The 20342-nt window shown below is 38.2% G+C and overlaps 1 long non-coding RNA gene across 4 annotated transcripts in view; it reads left to right on the top strand.

The window, feature by feature from the left end:
• Positions 1 to 20342, top strand: part of LOC145720510 (uncharacterized) — a 284127-nt gene that overhangs the window by 67179 nt on the left and 196606 nt on the right. For all 4 annotated transcript variants that reach the window (XR_014143492.1, XR_014143494.1, XR_014143491.1 and 1 more), the window contains one exon: positions 1010 to 1130. This is a non-coding gene — a long non-coding RNA (uncharacterized LOC145720510). The remainder of the gene's footprint in view (positions 1 to 1009; positions 1131 to 20342) is intronic.

The raw sequence follows: 20342 nt of genomic DNA, 5'->3' as shown, positions 1-20342 counted from the left end.
GATAGAGACCAAATCTTCTCAGGGTTTTTATCACTTCGGGAACAGTGGACATAATCGATTTCCTGTGGGTCTTCTCATCCTTTAACCTGCGACAATTTTCAGTGAGTCCCTTCCTCTGCAGCCTTGAGCAGTCTTTCATGCATTTAGGCATCAACGTCAAGACGGAGCAAACCCCAGTACCTAGAGCCTCGCCAAAGTGGGCCTCAAAAATTCCTTGCTGTCTTCTCCAGAAAAGCCTGAGTCTCTGCCAGAGAAGCCTTTGTGCTAAACCTGTGTGTGCCAAAGGAATTAGTTATGGCACTGTGCTCTCTTTTAAGTAGAAACAAGTATCATGTATCCAATGTATGTAGATCCATGTATCTCCATGTAGTAGAAGAGGAAGGAAAGAAAAATGGGGTTTCTGAAATACAGCTCAAAAGTGAGAGAGCAAGTGAAGTGAAGACCATGGGACTTCCGAGTCTTTATTTGGCTTTTCTGCTGATTTATCATAAAAATTACTGCTTAAAAAAATGCGGATGGGGAATAAATCAACATTAGTCTTCATAAAGCACCCCGAAAAGCATGATGCATAAATGGCCATCATTTACTATTTTTGTGTAAAGATAAATTAATATAAGGTTTCTCTTATTAGAGTTCATTCTAAAGCAATGTGTTATATTTGTGTGTATGTGTGTGTATTTAATCTTCTGTATATTATGATGTTTTGACATCTTAACAAAAATCTTTCTGGCTGGGGAGAGACTGCCTGCCCCTCCTGGGGCTAGCTATTTCTTCCGAGCTAGCGGGGGGCCCACCTAGCGCATGCCTTTGATAGGCAAACCAACCAACCCCGAGCCACACATCCTTGACCTGGGTGCTACGCCCCAGGAGCAATAGTTCTCTGCCTTCATTGTCCCAGGGCCAGGTACTGAGCACCTGGAGAACCATCCTTATAGCCCAACGCCTGCTGAAATTATTCAAACTAGCCAATCCTAAACTGTTTACCTGCCCTGGCTTGCTTTTTCCACAGAACCCCGGAAAGGGCTGAGGCTCCGGCTGTGCTCTCCTGTCTTCTGCTTCCTGACCACCCTGGTGTATTTCCCTGTGGCTCAGCATGATATGCCCTGCCGTGCCTCTGGTCTCCAGGACCTGTGAGTATAATCAGCTTTCTTTTCCCGAGTCTCTCCTCTGTCTCTTCTCGTGGCTGTCCCTGACCGACCATGTCATAAGACAATACAAAGCAGGTCAGAGCTTTGGAAATGGAAAAGCTTAAAAACCAAGTGAAAGAGGGGGAATCGGTGCAGTGCTCTGGGGTTGGGTGTCACTTTGTGCCAAGCAGCCCCAAATGTGCTTCCTAGACATTTACTCATCAGATTGTCAGCAGCTAAACCTGCCCCTAACTCCCAACTCCTTGTCTGCGTGAATGCCACGTGTGGTTGTCTGTGGATGGAGGAGGACAACTGTGTGCAGTAAAGAGAGAGAATGGTATTGCCTCACAGTAATTCTTTTCAGATTGGTCCTAATTCATGTGCTCTTCACTTGTAGAGAAGCATTATCATTGAAAAGGAAAACTTAAAAACTTTCTTTTTTCTTTTATTCAATAGGTTGCTTGGTTGTGCTTTTTGATTAAATGCTTTATTGATTCAACAATATTAACCTTGTTGAGTAAAGCATCTACACATATGAGAAAAATCTGATCATTATTTTATAATGAGTTATGAGATTATATTATTATTATTATATTATTATTTGGCATTCCCTTATTGGCTTGATGCAGAAGCCAGTGTGTTTGGCTTCACACTTGACTTCCTTTCTCTTAGCCACGTCCAGAAACACAAGCTCTTAAATTGAGCCACAGTTATTAATTATGGAGGTCTCAGGCTCTTACATATAACAGGTTCTTACTAAGTGTTTGTTGAGGGAATAGAGTCCTCGATTATTCTTGGACTATGTGATCCTATTTTATCATAATATTTTTCTGAACATTGGCATACTTGAAATTCAAATGGGAAAAGAACCTGACTTCTCCATCATAGAATGACATCTATAGGTTGTGTTTTTCCTAAAGCTACTTTTTACTTAATGGTTGAGTTTTACTCATAAGTAATACATCCTTAACCTGTTATCAATAATGTTAAAAAAATAATCTGCAGAGAAGTACACCTATCCCTATATCTTCACTTCACATGGAGTCTTGGCTACTCAGGATAGAATTCCAAGACTTTCATGTTGGTTATATATTATACATTTATCTGATTATCCACTGAGGTATTCAAGAGATTATTTAGAGACTCTCAGTGGTTTTTTTTTTAGCTTTTTTTTTTACGTGTAGTTCAAATGAAATTTTATGTGTTTAATAAAGACATGTTTTGAAATTTTAAGAGCTATACAAGTCAGGTAAAAAGCCACATTTATTAGTCCTTGGAGATCACTATAAAACTCAGACATAAAATTAATTTCTCAAGACACAAAAGATAGAACTCCCTATAGCTTTTGTCAGATGTCAAAAAACAGTGATATATTAGTCCTATGAAGTTGCTTCACCACCAGCAGGTTTTAGTTAACATTATTATGATAGTGAATGACCCTAAAGAGAGCTCCCTCCTTCATTTAAGGCTCCTTCCTAATAACCTACAGCTGTGTGAACGCCATCAGCTGTGGGAGTTTCTGATGGGCACATTAAAAGTGTTGGTATGTCACTCCATATGGTTCTTATGGGCTTCCTTTGACGACTCATAATTTTCCATCAGTCCAGCTGTCAATGGCCAATTCCTCAGCTGGGCTGATGACTTGAACAGTGACTCACCAGTCTTTAATTGTTTCTCATTGTTGCTACTAAAAAGCCAGGAGCTCTTTGTTTGCAGTGAGTACAGAATGGAGAGGCACTCCTTTCAAAATGAAGCAGCCTCGTCTCTGAGTAGGACAGGCTTCTCAAACCTCAGTAAACTTTTGTTTTACACACTGAAGTCCACTTTGTTGTGGGGATACAAAGTAATTTGGAGGAGAAATTGTTATCACTTCAGTTGCATGAAAATGTAGTCACACATTTGCAAAAGAGGCCCCAAATGCAGCATTGGGCCCAAGTTTAAAAAGTGATCTTGTTTTGTTGGCTTACAATGGCGGTATTTAACTTTCACACTTGTTTTCTGAAGAAAAGCAATGAACAACATAAAGAGGTAATGGCAGTTATATTGTAAAACTTTGGTTTAGAAAGAATTCATGAGATCATTACATCTTTTGAGGAAAAAAGGGCATTATTGAAAAATAGCAGAAAACCCACAAATTATATACAAAATTAAACAGAATTTAAAGAGAAAAAAGGGTAAATATGTAAGGCCTAATTCTGTAATGAGGTTAAAGTTTTATTTTTTAATCTTTTCTTTTGGTACTAAATCTTAATTTAGTCAGCCTTATAGAGTCTTAGCAATTTATTGCTTAAATCGTTAGAGGAAAATTTTGTGTTAGTGTTCATATGTGACCCTCATTATTGAATTTTAGACATGTGTCTTTTTTAAACTGGAAAATCCTTCTATTTTAAGAAGTTTTGTGGGAAGGAAGTAGTTTCTAGACTAGAATGATTGCCTGTGTATCTTTAGGTTTCTCTTATCTTTAAAAGTTCATTTAATTTCTCTGTTTCTGTTTACCTGCTTTCATAGCAGGCAGGAGAACACCAAATTTACTCCAGGATATGAAGAGTATCTTTATAAATGTTTATAAATACTTCTTCAATAGTTCGAAGGCCTGTGCAAGTAAGGCTGAAACGAAAATGAGGAATAATTATTTCTATTTCATTAGGTATTAGTGTCTGTGAAATATTCCTAACTCTTTAAAATCCATTAAGGCCTATTTTTATAGAAACTTGAAGCTAAAGACTCTAAGGAACATCAGTGGAACTTCATTTACCCAAAACTAATGGGCCCAGATGCAGTTGGAATTCTGAGAAAAAGACTATTGTTGCATAACGCTCAACTCTCTTACAGCCACTTTGCTTTAATGCTCTCCTCACATTTCTGAAGGGTCACTTACATTGTGGTAGCCACTTACTACTTCCTCTCACTACTTTGTCTTTCCTCACATATGTCATGTCTTCATCAAGGATAGGGATGACCCAGGATTTCTTAAGGGACTTTCCTACTATACCTTGCAAACAAATGTCAGTAATTGGCTCATCAAATCTTTTCTTACATGGTGGAAGAAATGTATTAATTGTTCTTTAAAATGCTCTCTTGAAGTTGGAAAGCAAGTGGGAAGAAGATGCTTTATCACTTATTAAACTGGTTCCTACAATGTGTTGACTTATTTAAAATATATCTTAGTAATACGATGCTAACAAATGCCAGAATGAGGATAGAAGAGTAACATTTGAAATGTGATAATTAATATTGGAAACAGTACTTAAGTGTAAAATACAGAGACCATATATGTGTCTGTGTGCGTGTGTGTGTGTGTGTGTGTATACACATACACACATACACACAACAGTCCCATTTCTTTTTTTTAATTTAAAATGCTTTTTTTTTTTAAGATTTTATTTATTTGTGAGAGAGAATGAGGGCCAGAGAGCATGAGAGGGAGGAGGGTCAGAGGGAGAAGCAGACTCCCTGCCGAGCAGGGAGCCCGATGTGGGACTCGATCCCGGGACTCCAGGATCATGACCTGAGCTGAAGGCAGTCGCTTAACCAACTGAGCCACTCAGGTGCCCAACAGTCTCATTTCTTAAATTCTTTAATCAGGATTTAGTTATAAGCCTCTCTGTGGTTTTATTTCACAAAACATTGAAAAAAGAATGAAAAAGCACAAGATGAAAATAGGAAAGCTGTCTAGCACAATAATTTATTATTTTTTTATATGATAGTATTGGGTCTGTTTTATCTGCAGTTGGAATGAAATTATGGCAAAGCCAGTGACCACCTCCCTCCTATCCACATGTTCCCTAACATGTTCTAGTGGAGGACATGCAATAAGGGAGTCTCTTACTTCTTTGGATCAGTGACTTTGGTTATAAAAATGAGGCCCTCTAGAAAAACTGAGGAGATGAGCAACAGGAAAACTATTTTGCAATAAAAAATAAACCTGGATTTTGGGAGCTGAGGGAAGCTGGACATGCAGTCATTGAAAAAATGACTGAGGTACTGGAACAGCTGGACATGAACATGCAGAAAAAGGAGTCTAGACACTGACCTTCCATCCTTCACAGACATGAACTCAAAATGGATCCTAGACCTAAATGTAAAATGTAAAACTATAAAACTCCTAGGAGATGCTATAGGAGAAAATCTATACAGCCTTGAGTGTGGTGATGACTTTTTTGGATACAGCACCAAAGGCAGGATCCATAAAAAAAAAGTAATTGATAAACTGGGCTTCATTAAAATAAAAAACTTCTCTGCAAGAGACAATGTCAAGAGAGCGAGAAGAGAGACTAGGAGAAAATATTTGCAAAAGACACATCTCATAAAGGACTGGTATCCACAGTATATAAAGAACTCTTAAAACTCAACAGTAAGAAGATAAACAACCCAATTAAAAAATGAGCAAGGGACCTGAACAGACAATGCACCGAAGAAGACCTACAGATAGCAAATATGCATACAAACAGATGTTCAACATCCTATGTCATTAGGGAATTAGAAATTAAAACAACAATGGGATACTACTATATACCTATTAGAATGGCCAAAATTCAAAACACTGACACCACCAAATGCTGACCAGAATGTGGAGCAAACAGGAACTCTCATTCATTGCTGGTGGGAATGTGGAATGGTACAGCCACTTTGGAAGACCGTTTGGCGGTTTCTTACAAAACTAAACATATTCTTACCATATGATCTAGCAGTTGTGCTCCTTTGTATTTACCTTAATGAACTAAAAACCCATGTCCACACAAAAGTCTGTACAATGATGTTTATAGCAGCTTTATTCATAAGGACCCAAATCTGGAAGCAACCATGTTGTCCTTTGGGAGGTGAATGGATAAATAAACTGTGGTAAACCCAGACAGTGGAATATTCTTCAGTGCTAAAAAGAAATGAGCTATCAAGCCATGAAACAACATGGAGGAACCTTAAATTTATATTACCAGGTGAAAAAAATCAAACTGAAAGGCTACATACTGTATGATTTCAACTATATGACATTCTGGAACAGACAAAACTATGGAAACGGTAAAAAGATCAGTGGTTTCCAAGGGTTAGGGGGAGGGAGGGACAAATCAGCAGAGTACTGAGGAGTTTTAGGACAGTGAAACTCTTCTGTGTGATAATACAGTGGTGGATACATGTCATTATGCATTTGTAAAAATCCATAGAATGTATAACACCAAGACTGAACCCTAATGTAAATCATGGATTTGGAGTAGATAATGGTGTGTCATTGTAGGTTCATTATTTTTTTTAAAGATTTATTTATTTATTTATTTATTAGAGAGAGAGCATGAGGGGGGGAAGGTCAGAGGGAGAAGCAGACTCCCTGCAGAGCAGGGAGCCCGATGTGGGACTTAATCCCAGGACTCCAGGATCATGACCTGAGCTGAAGGCAGTCGCTTAACTAACTGAGCCACCCAGGTGCCCCGTAGGTTCATTGATTTTAACAAACATTCCACTGTGGTGCTGGGTGTTGACAGAAGAAGGGGTCGTGTGTATGTGTGGGAGCCAGGGATATAGGAGAACTTTCTGTACTTTCTGCTCAATTTTGCTATGGAAGTAAAACTAAATTCTAAAAAATTAAGCACATTTAAATGGCTAGGAACATTTAAAAGACCCTTTTTTTTTTCTTTTTTACGATTTTATTTTTATTTTAGAGAGAGAGCATGCAAGCAGGGGGAGGGGCCTGGGGAGAGTGAGAGAGAGAATCTCAAACAAACTCTGCCCTGAGTGTGGAGCCCAGTGAGGGGCTTGATCTCATGACCCTGAGATCATGACTTGAGCCGATAATCAATAGTCAGAGGCTTAACTGATGGAACCACCCAGGCACCCCAATGCCACAGACCTTATAAGAAAGCTGCTCTGTGTATCCTCAGGTTAGTGGTAAACTGGGGGAGCAAAGAGCTTGGGATTGTGCCAGCCGTAAAGCATGAAAGGGCTCACAAGAAGAACCAGGGCATGGTGAAAGTACCTGTCAAAGAACCAGCTGCCAGGTGGATGGGATGGTTCAAGAATGAAACAGCTCATCTTTCCTCCAGAAAGATATTAGGGAAGGTAACTTGGTTGGAGATTGCATTTGAGGGGCTGGATGATAGTTGGTAGGAAAGCAGACATCTGCTTCCATATCTGTGCAAAGAATCTGTTTTGCATTTTGTAATGCTCCTTTTGGGGTAGGTTGGAGAAAACATACTGAAGGAAACAAGTGTCAGGCACATAATAGATACTGTATAAAGTTGTCAGTGAATAGAAAACGTATGAGGCAAACAACACAAACTGCATTAAGGATGGAGTGTTAAATATAACCATTATCTGAAAATATTTTATTAATTTTCCATTTTTTTGGAAAGCACTATAGCAATTTTATAAGGAGGGCATGAAAGTGAGCAGATTTTAAGCTAATGCTTAAAAAATAAAGAATATTAAAGGAAATATAAAGATTTTTTTGTTTGAATTCTAAACTGTGACATAAGGAAATCTCATAGCTCAGTCAACTAGAAGGGAGATAAAATAGTGTCCAGGCATTTCTTAATTGGAAATTTCTTTTTCTCAGCCCAAAAAGAAACTTTCCATCAGTTCTAGCATCTGCTTACTGTGGTTCAAGAATTTCTCCAATTTAACAAATAGGTGTGACAATTGTGACATCTGGGAATTTTTTCTAAGGACACACAAAAAGAGTTTAGGTGGCTGGTAACTGGTTTCATAAGCTTTTCATAGATTTTTTTATATATACACAGAATTAAAATGACTGATCACATGGTACATTTATAGTTCTTTTCAAAAAGAAGCGTTGAACTGGTGTGCCATTAGAATTATACTTGTTGTTGTTGTTGTTTATTGTTCACTCATTATTGCAAGAAGAGCAGGAAGAGGTTTGCCTGATGGCAGGCCAGTAGGATTTGGGAGATGTGACTTCTTGGTTGGTTTGAGGGGCTTTTGGAAAATTGCCTCATTTCTCTGACTCAGTTTGTCCAGTGGTTAAAATGCAAATTTAAATAGCTGTCCATTCTGAAAATACTAGAATGTTGAAGAAGAAAATATACTAAAAATATAGTTGCTATAGGCTGAATGTTTGTGTCCCACTCTTATTTCCATGTTGAAATCCCAATGTCCAATGTGATGATATTAGCAGGTGGTGCCTTTGAACAGTTCTTAAGCCATGAAGGTGGAGCCCTCATGCATGGGATTAGTGCCTTATAAAAGTGGCTCCAGAGAACTCTCTAGCTCTTCCTCCACGTGAGGACATCATGAGAAGGCACAGGCTATGAACCAGGAAGCAGGCCTTCACCAGAGCGCAACTATGCTGACTCCTTGATCTTGGACTTCCCAGCCTCAAGAACTGTGAGAAATAATCTTTTGATCTAGAAGTTACTCAGTTTCTTGTATTTTGTTATAGCAGCCAGAATGGACTAAGACAACAGTCTATGGATGCAAGTGAAGACCATTACAATTGGACTTCCTCCACCTCTTATGCCTTTTTTGGAAACTCTGAATTCTGAAATTTTGTAATTTCTTGCTCTCATTTGAGCAAAAACAAAACAAAACAAAAAAACCCCCATGATCGTAAAAAGTTCAGAGATTTTGAATATGGCTTAATATATAAATATTTCTCTTACCTCTTAAAATTAATTTTAGGGGTGCCTGGGTGGCTCAGTTATGTAAGCATCTGCCTTTGACTCAGGTCATGATCTCGGGGTACTGGGATCAAGCCCCACGTCAAGCTCCCTGCTCAGTGGGGAGTCTGCTTCTCCCTCTCCCTCTGCCTCTCCCCCCCGCCCCCGCCTACTCATGCTCTCTCTCTCTTTCTCAAATAAATAAATAAAATCTTAAAAGTTTCTACTGTTCATGTTAATTTATTATTTTTGGTTTGTCTTCATAGCTATACAGTGTCTCCAGTATTTCATTGTGCCTTTCAACAAGTGTCAGACTCCCAGTGAAGCAAGAAATTTTGTGCAATCATTATCTTTCTGTCTTTCACATTTGAAAATTGAAGAAGTGAGAGTGTGACTATAATTGGTATTCTGTCATGTGCTTAAAGCAAATGTTCCTTGGCCCTCTGACTGTAATGGATGTTCCAGTTCTACTTTGATTTGAGGTGATTGTCTGTAGTCTCACAGCCCAGCTTTATTTGCTATTCTGTTTTCTTTATCTCTACCTATAATGTTAAGGATATTAATAGTCAGAAAAGGAGAAAGAAAAAAAAACACATATATTACCACAAAATATAGGAAGAGATGCTCAACCTAGGTTTAATTAGCAAGACTACAGTGAGCTACCATTTTACACACAACAGATTGGAAAAAATTAAGCAGTCTTATAGTATCAAGTGTTGGTGAGGAGGTGGGTCGACTGGATTTCTCATTCATTGCTGGTAGGAATAGAAAATATTTTCTTGTAATAATTATTTCTGGCCTTACCTTGTGAATTAGAGCATTGCATACCATTTGACTCAGCAATTCTACTCCCTTATGCATATACAGTCATATGTTCAACATGAGCATATGTTTATAATAGTCCTACACTGGAAACAATCCAATTGTGGCCCCCAAATGAATCAATGATATTTCAGTTCTAAGAGGTTATTTTTGTTGTTGTTGTTTAATCAAGTACTAATCAGGAGAGATGCACTTTATAACAAGAGAGCCAATTTATCTGACTTCAAAACTACCCAGGCAGTTAGCCTTAGATGATTATTCTTAGAAGTATGTTAGCCCATTTCCAATTAAACTGTACTTCCTGTTGTTACAGTGGTTATAAGAGGCACAAATTGAAAGAGAAAAGGAAAATATGCTTCCCCACCCTTTTCCTTCTACCCAGTTCATCACCAGTTTAAACCCTCTGATATGCTAATTGGTTCATCAGAGGAGAATCTTTTGAGAGAAAGCAACAGAAATCCCAAACCAAAATAACTCATCCAAAAAGGGAGTTTATTGTTTCATTAACTGAGCACTCTATATCTGCTATGACCAGGATTTATTGCTAGTTACGTTTCTTCTGGGTTGACTCCATTTTAAAACAGGCTTTTTAGTGGTGGTTCTGTGTCTTGTCTAACAGGAAAGAGAAATTTTCTCCTTCAAGAGTAGAGCAAAAACTTGGTTCTTGTAGTCTCATTTTGAGCCATGGACCCATCCCTTAATTACTGTGTCCAGGGAAAGAGAATTAGTTTAGCCTTATGATACATGCCTACCTCTGTAGACATACGAGTGGGGGGTCAGTTGACGGCAAATACATACGCTGCATCTAGAACAGCCTGATATTTGGACAAAATTTAGTGTATTGTTACCAAAGATAATTATGCTAAATGTTGCAGTTATCTATTACATTATACCCTTCAAGTCAGTCCCACATTTTCTTATATCTTTAGTAACTGTGGGCTATGTATTTTCTTGGACATAGAGGTATGAGAGATACCCAGCAAGATAGAACAGTTTTTTGTTTCTTGGTTGGTGAAAGAAGGTGCAAGCAACTTTTTTGCTAGGTGACTTAACAAAGGGTTTATTTGGAGCTGTTTTTCTTAATTCTGAGAAGAGTTTCTGGAGGGTCTCTTCTTACTCAAATGGAAGAAGTAGGAACCCATTGATTCACAAGTGTGTATCAGAATACTTTGTGGCTTGATGAAATTTTCTCCAAAGAACCTTTGCAATGCAAGCTTGAGGAAAGCTGAAGTAAATTTGCATTGTCAAAGGCTTCTCAGGGGGAAATAGAATCTCCCCATTCCAGTGGAGACCACCTATCAGAACATGAGATAGATTGAAATGATTTCAAGTAAGTTCCCCTGTGTCTCCAAAGGAGCATTCACCCTGAGGGAAGACAGATGTTTGACTAGTGAATTGTAGGAAATCACGAGGGAAGATTCATTCCATAACAGTCTGTGGCTGGAAGATCTCTCTGTCACAACAGGGGCACTGTGAAAACAATGGCCCTTGACTGAAAGGGTAAAAGGAGACCTGGAACTTCAGAAGCCTGTGTGTGGTGGACCTCTGCAGAGTGTGTGGCATCGCTGGTGAGGGTAGAAAGGTGATGCACTAGACTGGACGGTTGAGTGCAATCAGTTTGTATGACAGCGACAACAGAAATGACAATTGATTGTTGGGGCTGGCATGAAACTGGTGAGACAGCTTGAGTGCCTGCCTTTTCTCCTCCTCCTTTAGTATTTCTCTTTCCCTCCCTCCCTCCCTCCCTCCCTGTCTGCCTCCTTGCCTCCTTGCCTCCTTCCCTTCCTTTGTTAATTCTCCTGCTAACAACAAGTAGCTCAGAAACAGGGATTGATCCTTTTGGGTTACACAGCATCCACAGTTCTTGACAACTTGGTTAAAGGGAGAGGTTTCAAGAGGTAGCCATTGGATTTCCTTTTAAAATGGTCCTGTGGGGGATTGAATGATTAATTTGAATATTAAAAAGATTTATGATCTTAATTATACCTCAAGCTGGTAATGCAGGCCACATTGATTTTACCAGATTAATTAAAAAAAACCCCACAAAAACAAAACCCACAACTTAGAGAGTTATTCCTAAGAGTTCTGGTACTCCTTCTTCTGTTTTCTAGCTTCCAAACCTGATCAGGCTTAAAATTATCTTTAAAATAAATGATTCCCACACCATCAAATGTAGATATGAGTGTTAGTAACATATCTAAAGAAAGAGTAAAACGAGTGGAAGCGGGGAGGGGTTGTTGGTCAGCAGAGAAAAACGAGGGCCGGAGAGTGGAGAGTCAAGGTTGGTGCTTCTCGTTCCTGCAGAGGGAATGCAGGCTCATGGACCTGTCAGACATCTTGGCAGAGGCGTCTCCACTCTCAGTCAAGTTTCCTTAGCCAGATGCCATTGAACAACCAAATCAAATAATTAGTTCCCTTCATTTTCAAATTCTATGTTCATAAAGCAAACTTATATGTTAGCCTCTCCACAGGGAAATCATTTACTGAATAAAGTATATATTCAACTGGACTCCTTAGTGGCAGAGGATGGCTACCTTAAACTGAGCTTTGAAAACACCGATTTCAAAATTAATAGAATAAATACATTGGAAAATGTAAAAATAAACGAAGACAGTATCATTCTCAGTTCAAACTTAAATGGGTGATTGAAGGATGTCAACTTTCTCACAAAGACCATCAAGACAGAAAAAAGTTTGTGTTGGACTTTCATTCTTCATTTTTTTGAGAGACTTGTCATGTGAGATGAACATGAGACTCATGTTTTCTGCCCTGCTCTTGTCCGAGGGCTCCAGGAAGTCTTCCTTGGGGAAATAGCATGTGACCTGGGATATGGTATCTAAGGAAGGAGGAGCATTAATGGTAGCAGAAGACAGTGGGGAAGATTTCTAAATTGTATCAGTCAGGGTTCTTGGTTACAAACAATAGAAGCCAACTCACTACCAGATTAAAAAACAAATCACTGAAAAAATATTGGGCATGTCACAGAATCAATTGGGAGACTGGGAAATAGGACCAGAGAATGAGAACCCAAAAAAGTTAACACACCAGGGTAATTTTTGCTTCAGATGCTGTAACTGGTTCTGTCCCCACTTGATATTTGTACTGAGCTGTAGGTAAGCTGACTGCTACTGTGTTCTTGTTTCATTTCTACAGGTTTCAAAATCTTGGTGGGAGCATCTGATTGGCCAAGTATGGTAGCCATTTTCTAAGATGGGCTCCTATTGATGATTACTATGTGGTATTCAGCCTTTTGTGTAGTGCTCCCCTGCCCCGCATCCCAATATTGTATTATGGTTGATCTCTGTGACCAATAGAATATAGGAGAAGTAATGGTATGTAACTTCTGAGGCCAGATCATAAAAGGTAATATCATTTCTGCCTTGCTCTCTCTTGGACCACTTGCATCAGAGGAAGCCAGCTGCTATGTTGTAAGGGCACTTACACAGCCTTTTGGAGAAGTATACATGGTGAGGAACTAAGGCCTTCTGCCCAAAACAGCACCAACAAGTCAGCCATGTGTGTGAAGCATCTTGGAAGTGGATCCTTCAGTCATAGTTAAGATTCAGTTGATGCCTTGATTACAGCTTCATGAGAGATTAAGCTGGAATGGCCCAGCTAAGCTACACCTGAATTCCTGCCCCACAGAGACTGTGTGAAATAATAAATGTTCATTTTCTTTTAAATTGCTAAATTTTAGGGTAACTTGTTATGCAGAAATAGGTCACTAATATACATGCCTGATTCTTATCTGGAAGAGAGAGAAGGCATCTCATTTTAGAGATGAGGAAATTAACTCAGATTTAAAAAGTCTAAATTTGTTTCAAAAATCACTTAATAAATATTTGCATGGCCCTCCTATATACCAGCCACTGTTCTAAATGCCTTACAGATATTAACTCCTGTCCTTCTCCTAGCAGCCCTGTGAAATAGGCACTATTAATACCTATTATAGACCGAGTTGTGTCTCCCCAAAACCAATTATGTTGAAGCCCTTGCCTCCAGTGTGACTATATTTGGAGATGGGGCCCCTAAAGAAGTAATTAAGGTTAAATGAGGTCATACGCATGGGGGCCCTAATACACTCTGGTTGATGTCCTTAGAAGAGGAAGGGCCACCAGGGATGTACAAGCACAGAGAAAAAGCCAGCTGCCGGTCAAGAAGGGTAGGCCTCAGGTGGAACCAAACCTGCTGACACTTTCATGTTAGACTTCCAACCTACAGAATGTGAGAAAATAGTTTTCTGTGTGTAAGCTACACAGTCTGTGGTGTCTGTTATGGCAGTCCTAGCTAGTACTAGTCAACACCTTAGGTTGGCGTGACTCAGGCAATTCTGATTGCTGCTTTGACCCTGCTGTCCATTATGCCAATCACCCCACCTTACCTTTACTGGTTGAGGTTGTAGATAAAAAAAATGAAGCACAAGGAAGTGACTAGTCCACAGTCACATAATTGGTAATAGTAAATTGGGATTTGAGCTCGCAAAATGAATCCACTGTACTGCACGTTAATAAATCCAGGCAAGAAGATTTTAACAGATACACTTTTCCCTGTGAATTTTGTGTCCTGTACACATTTTTTTTTTAAGATTGTATTTATTTGACAGAGAGACAGCCAGAGAGGGAACACAAGCAGGGGGAGTGGGAGAGGGAGAAGCAGGCTCCCCGCGGAGCAGGGAGCTGGATGTGGGGCTCAATCCCAGGACCCTGGGATCATGACCTGAGCCAGAGGCAGACACTTAATGACTGAGCCACCCAGGCGCCCCTCCTGTACATATTTTTTTAATCGAAATTATTGATAGAGATTCTAAATAAGTTTAATAAGGTTTAAAAATTATTTTGGTCTTGGTGTTGGGAAAATGGGACAGCTATGTGAAAAAGAATGAAACTGGACCATTTTCTTACACTATACACAAAAATAAACTCAAAATGGATTAAGGACCTAAATGTGAGACCTGAAACCATAAAAATCCTAGAAAAGAACATGGGTAGTAATTTCTCTGACATCGGCCATAGCAACAATTTTTCTAGATATGTCTCCTGAGGCAAGGGAAATAAAAGCAAAAATAAACTATTGGGACTATCAAAATAAAAAGCTTCTGCACAGCAAAGGAAATAATCAACAAATCTAAAAGATAATCTATGGAATGGGAGAAGATATTTGCAAATGACCTGTCCAATAAAGTGTTAGTATCCAAAATATATAAAGAGCTTATATGACTCACCATCAGAAAACCAAATAATCCAATTAAAAAATGCACAGAACACAGGAACAGACATTTCTCCAAATTAAACATACAGGTGGCCAGCAGACACATGAAAAGATGCTCAGCATCACTAGTCATCAGGGAAATGCAAATCAAAACCACAATGAGGTATCACCTCACACCTGTCAGAATGCCTAAAATCAAAAACACAAGAAACAACAAGTGTTGGTAAGGATGTGGAGAAAAAGGAACCCTCTTGCACTGTTGATGGGAATGCAAACTGGTGCAGCCACTGTGGAAATATGATCTCATAATTATGCTACTGAGTATTTACCCAAAGAATATGAAAACACTAATTCAAAAAGACATATGCACCCCTATGTTTATCGAAGCATTGTTTACAATAGCCAAATTATGGAAGCAGCCTAAATGTCCATGGACAGATGAATGGATAAAGAAGATGTGGGTGGTATATATATACACAATGGAGTATTACTCAGCCTTAAAAAAGAATGAAATGCCATTTGCAACAACATGGATGGATCTAGAGAGTATAATGCTAAGTAAAATAAATGAGAGAAAGATAAATACTGTGTGATTTCACTCATGTGAAATTTAAGAAACAAACAAAAAGAGACAAACCAAAAAACAGACTCTTAAGTATAGAGAACAAACTGATGGTTACCAGTGGGGGGTGGGGGGATGAGTGAAACTGGAGAAGGGGATTAAGAGTACACGTATCAGGATGAGCACTGGGTAAAGTATAGAATTGCAGAATCACTATATTGTACAACTGAAACTAATATAACACTGTATGTTACCTATATTGGAATTAAAAAAAACTGTTTTGGTCTTCATTAGAATAAAAGATCCGTTCTGAATTTTCTGGACTATTTGAAAAATGTCATTTATGACTAAATGTTTGCCTGGGATACACTGAACTGTAAATAAGTTCCACCTGTCACTGTGTCCTTCTCCTTCACCCTCTCAAGTTTCCAAATGCCCACAGCAACATCTGACTGGCTGAGCCTTGATCATGGACCCAACGCCTTCCTGCCAGTTCAATGCAGTTAACTTTCTTAGCTGTGTGGCAGGAAACGCTCACGTAATAACTTAGATGGAGAGAGAATACCCAATACTCTTTTGGGTTAATCCAAATGTAGCTCAAGATATCCTCAGTCCCTGCCTTGTACTCAGACACTCAGAACTTGGTTGGTTCCTCGGAACATATCCAATTTTATACTACACTTACAAGTTATTACTGTTTTACTAAAACTTCTGCACAGAGGGTAGGATTCCCCTTGCACAGAGTCCAGCAGAACCTTCATATGATCAGTTTGGTTTTCATCCTCAAAGTTCCTCTCCTTGCCATTAGTCTCAACTGCCCTAAAAATCCCCTCTGCTGCCTTGATCATTTCAGTTCCATGCAGACTCCACTCGGCAAGACAAATGTCCTATCTTTAGTGAAGAAGCAACTACCTATGGCAAACTCCACTGCCTGTAGTTAACACGGGTGTGGGATGGTTTGTGTAAACAAAGAGGGAGGAGAGGAAGCCATTGCTGGGCTGGGGGCTGCCTGGCTTGCTTTAAAGATGCTCAAATTTAATGACAGACACACCAACTGCGAAACCACAAAGACACCTGTGCTAGCTCAAGAAAATATTTCTGTAAGCTGTGTTTAGTTGGTTTGCTGCTCCTTCTTCAGTGTCCTCACTCTCCCTTAAGTGACTTTTCGAAATATTCAGCCCAGGAACAGGAAGCTAAGATAGCAGTGTATAATGACTTGTAGAGGTGATGAGAGAGAGAGTTGGATAAATCACCAGTGATGTCATGGCTTGTAGATAGAAAAACCGGTTAGTTCATACGGAAATCACAACAGTTAAATTTCAGCTCAAATCTGAAAAACGGCTGTCTATTTTGTAATTTCATTGACAGCCTGCATCCTTATTCTGCACTTATTTTGCCACGTGTCATTGGGTTTTCTACTCTAGGACAATGTTTGAGGTTCTGACCCAGTACCAGCTGATGGAGAGGCTGAAATTAAAAAGCAGAGCTATACATGCAAATTGGTAGGGACCTGGCATTTTGGCAATTTTCTTCTTTTGCCAATGATAGAATTGCCCTTGTTTGAGTCATTTCAGGGCCAAAATATATCTATTTCACACATATGTGAAACAAAGGAATCAAATCTTGGTGGGAGAGGGTATGGATTAACCTATTTTGTTTTTTTTTTTCCTCAAGTAGTAGATTTTCAGTAAGAGATTTTGTAGCAGCTCTGTGTGTGGTATTTTCAGAAAATGCTGTAACTGAATAAAGTATTAATGCACTTAAAGGTAAACATTGATGATGTGTAATGAACAATCTGCTAAATGCTAATATAATTTATCCTTTTTAAAATTTATAAACATGACATATTGCATGCACTTAGTGCTAATCTATTTTAGACATTCATTTGGTTTGACCTATGACCATAATACATTATGTTCCTTGAGATATTTATCTTGTCATTTGGAAACAAGATTACAATTAATGCGACACACATGACTTTAAATTACTACCTCAACTAGAGATGTGTGAGTAATGAATTAGCCACAGCTTTGAACCCTCTGCTTATAATTTAAATTACCAGCCCTTAGCTGATGCCTCATTGTAATCCATTAAATAAGTCACAGAATCAAAGAACCACATCTAGTTTTTGATACTAGACCTAGTGATGATATTTTTCCATTTAATTTACCTAACCCTACACTGATGTATCCAAATTCGAAAAATGAAAATAATTGTAAAAAAGAGCATTTATATATTAATGATATTAATACTAGAATAAAACCATAGCCAGGGTTCATCTAAACTAGATGTACAAAAACATTATCCTTTGTTCCTGTGTTCCACTTTTAAGGAGGAAAAAATGATACTGGAAAACATGAGCTCATACCAAGGATTTAGTCCACAAAACATTTTTCAGGAGAGCGCTCTACAAGAAAAAGTCCAATTTGTTATGTTTTCTGTACCTCATTCTCAGCATTGAGTTTATCAGACTGGAAGTTCTATATATTTTTATTTTTATTTATTTATTTTAAAGATTTTATTTGAGAGAGAGAGACAGAGTGCACACATGCGGATGAGTGGGGGGAGGAGCCGACTCCCCACAGAACAGGGAGCTGGATGTGGGGCTTGATCCCAGAACCCTGAGATCATGACCTGAGCCAAAGGCAGATGCTTAACAGACTGAGCCACCCAGGCGGCCCTGTAAGTTCTATTTAGAAACATACTAAATATTTGTTGAATGATGTCTGTGGTGATAAATGATAATCATTTATTATGAATAATTGTAGATTAAGTTTTGCCTGCTATTTTCCATTTGCCACGACTGGATGGATACTTTAAGAATAACTGACATACAATATTGTATTAGTTTCAGATGTACAACATAGTGATTTGGTATTTGTGTACCTTATGAAATGATCACCACAATGAGTCTAGTTGCCATCTGTCACCGTACAAAGTTGATATAATATTATTGACTCTATTCCCTATGCTGTACATTATATTGCCATGTCTTTTTTATTTTATAACTGGGAGATTGTACCTCTTAATGCCCTTCACCTATTTCATCCATCCCCCTACCTCCTCCCCTTAATAAATTATTTAGTAAGCTCTTACCTATGCTAGGCACTGTACTAAAGCATATTTTATGTATAAATTCATGTTTTGTGTGTTAACTCATATACATATATATCATATATACTTACAAGTAACGTATAGTTAATAAATATTGTATATATGTATAATTTAATATAGATAAAATCTTTCTCCAACAAGATAATAAGGGTCTTAAGAGTCCAGATTGTCTTAAGCCTTTTTAGTATTTTCCCCCGTGTGCCAGGCAAAATGTTATCACACAATTGTCACTCAATAGAACCTACTGAATTAATATGTTCTTTTGGAACTGCACTGGAAGGCAAATAGTCCCACAGGGTGACTAGAACTACAGATAACCCAAACCAGTGGCAAATAATAATCATCTGAGAAGCATAGCTTTCTCTCAGATATATTAAAATGTTGTAGATTAACTAGATTCAATCCATCAACAAGTGAAATGCCTGGTATTAGGCTGGGGTGGTGGATAAATAAATTTCTCTGCAATTATAGTCTAACTGAAGAGCCCAGAGTGGTATGTATGAACACAAGAACTATTAAATGCTGACTCATTTGGTACTATCTAAAACATGAGTTCAGATAGGAAGGTATTAGAAAGGGAGCAAAATAACAGAGTGATTCCTCAACTACACAGGTGTCTGGATCAGACTGATGGGGCATGAATCTGGACTCCGCTACTTTTTTACTGTGTGTCTTGAGGCAGATTACTTAACTGCTCTGAGCTTTTTGCACCTCTAAAACAGAGTAGTACCTCCCTGTGAAGCTGTGATAAATAAGGTCACATATGTTAAACACTTAGAACATTGCCTTACACATGCTAGTAGTCCTTCGGATTAATCAAAAAAGGTTTCAAGGTAAAATGATACTTTAGCTAAATCTGAAAGGGTGAGGCTTTGGGTAAGAGAGGGAGAGGTCAAGGACAATGCAGGCAGAGAAAGCAGAAGTAAGAGAAGGCAAGAATGAGAACAGTACATATTAGCAAGAGTCAGGGAGTCTTTTAAAATGGAGCGGAAAAGGTAGCAGCAAGGGAAAAATTAAATTTTTTCAGTAAAGTGGGTTCAGGTAGTTGGGAGCCTTACAGAGGTGTTTAGATTGGAAATGACATGCAGATGAGGATCCTCAACTGCTTCATTCTCTGCCTGTAATACTCATAACATAAGTTTTAGATGGCATATTGTTGTGACTGAATACTCCTTTATCTTTGCTTTTTTCCCCAGCACTTGGCATGTTGTCTTGTGTATTATGAGCAATAACTATATTTTTATATAAATTAATGAGTTTGCATGCTGACTTTTTGTTTGTTTAGGTCTACAAAAGAGGAAAAGTATATACATATTAAAGATGACCAATAAATGCTTAGGCATCTTGGACTTAAAGCTCTATGAAAGTCCAATATGAATTATATTTAATATAGAGTATATCTTTGTAAATGCCCTCCCTCATGGTGCCAAATTTTATGACTCAGAGTATATTAAGATAGTACTCTAAAATGTTTTAATAATAGAATTAATTATAATGAATATTGATTTAGAATATCTATATCAAAACTTTTCCCTAATTTTTTTAAAATAAGAAATGTACGTCTTTGGGCAATTTACATTTTAGTTTATTGAACTTATTGTGAAGTTTCACAAATTAAGGCCATCGATAATTTCATCTATGGAATGACTCAATATGACACATTGTGAAGAAAGAAAATAGGACATTTTCCAAAATACCAGGCCTAATTTTAAGTGAAATTAATCTGTTAGCTTCCTGCTAGATAGCTTGGTTTTCCCTTTCCCAAAGAGCTGGGAATAGTTTGTTTTTATTGAACTTGACGATTGTACTCCAAGAAACATGTCTGAAAAAATAAATTGTTATTTTCTGTCCTTTAGAAATAGCTATTTGAGGAGTTTATAGGATTTTCCTAGGTGTCTGATT

Source organism: Leptonychotes weddellii, chromosome 3 (genome assembly GCF_054177405.1).
Source record: "Leptonychotes weddellii isolate Sample4059 chromosome 3, ASM5417740v2, whole genome shotgun sequence".
Classification (NCBI taxonomy): domain Eukaryota; kingdom Metazoa; phylum Chordata; class Mammalia; order Carnivora; family Phocidae; genus Leptonychotes; species Leptonychotes weddellii.
The sequence above is the reverse complement of the archived record's forward strand: the minus strand, read 5'-3'. Positions and strand labels throughout refer to the sequence as shown.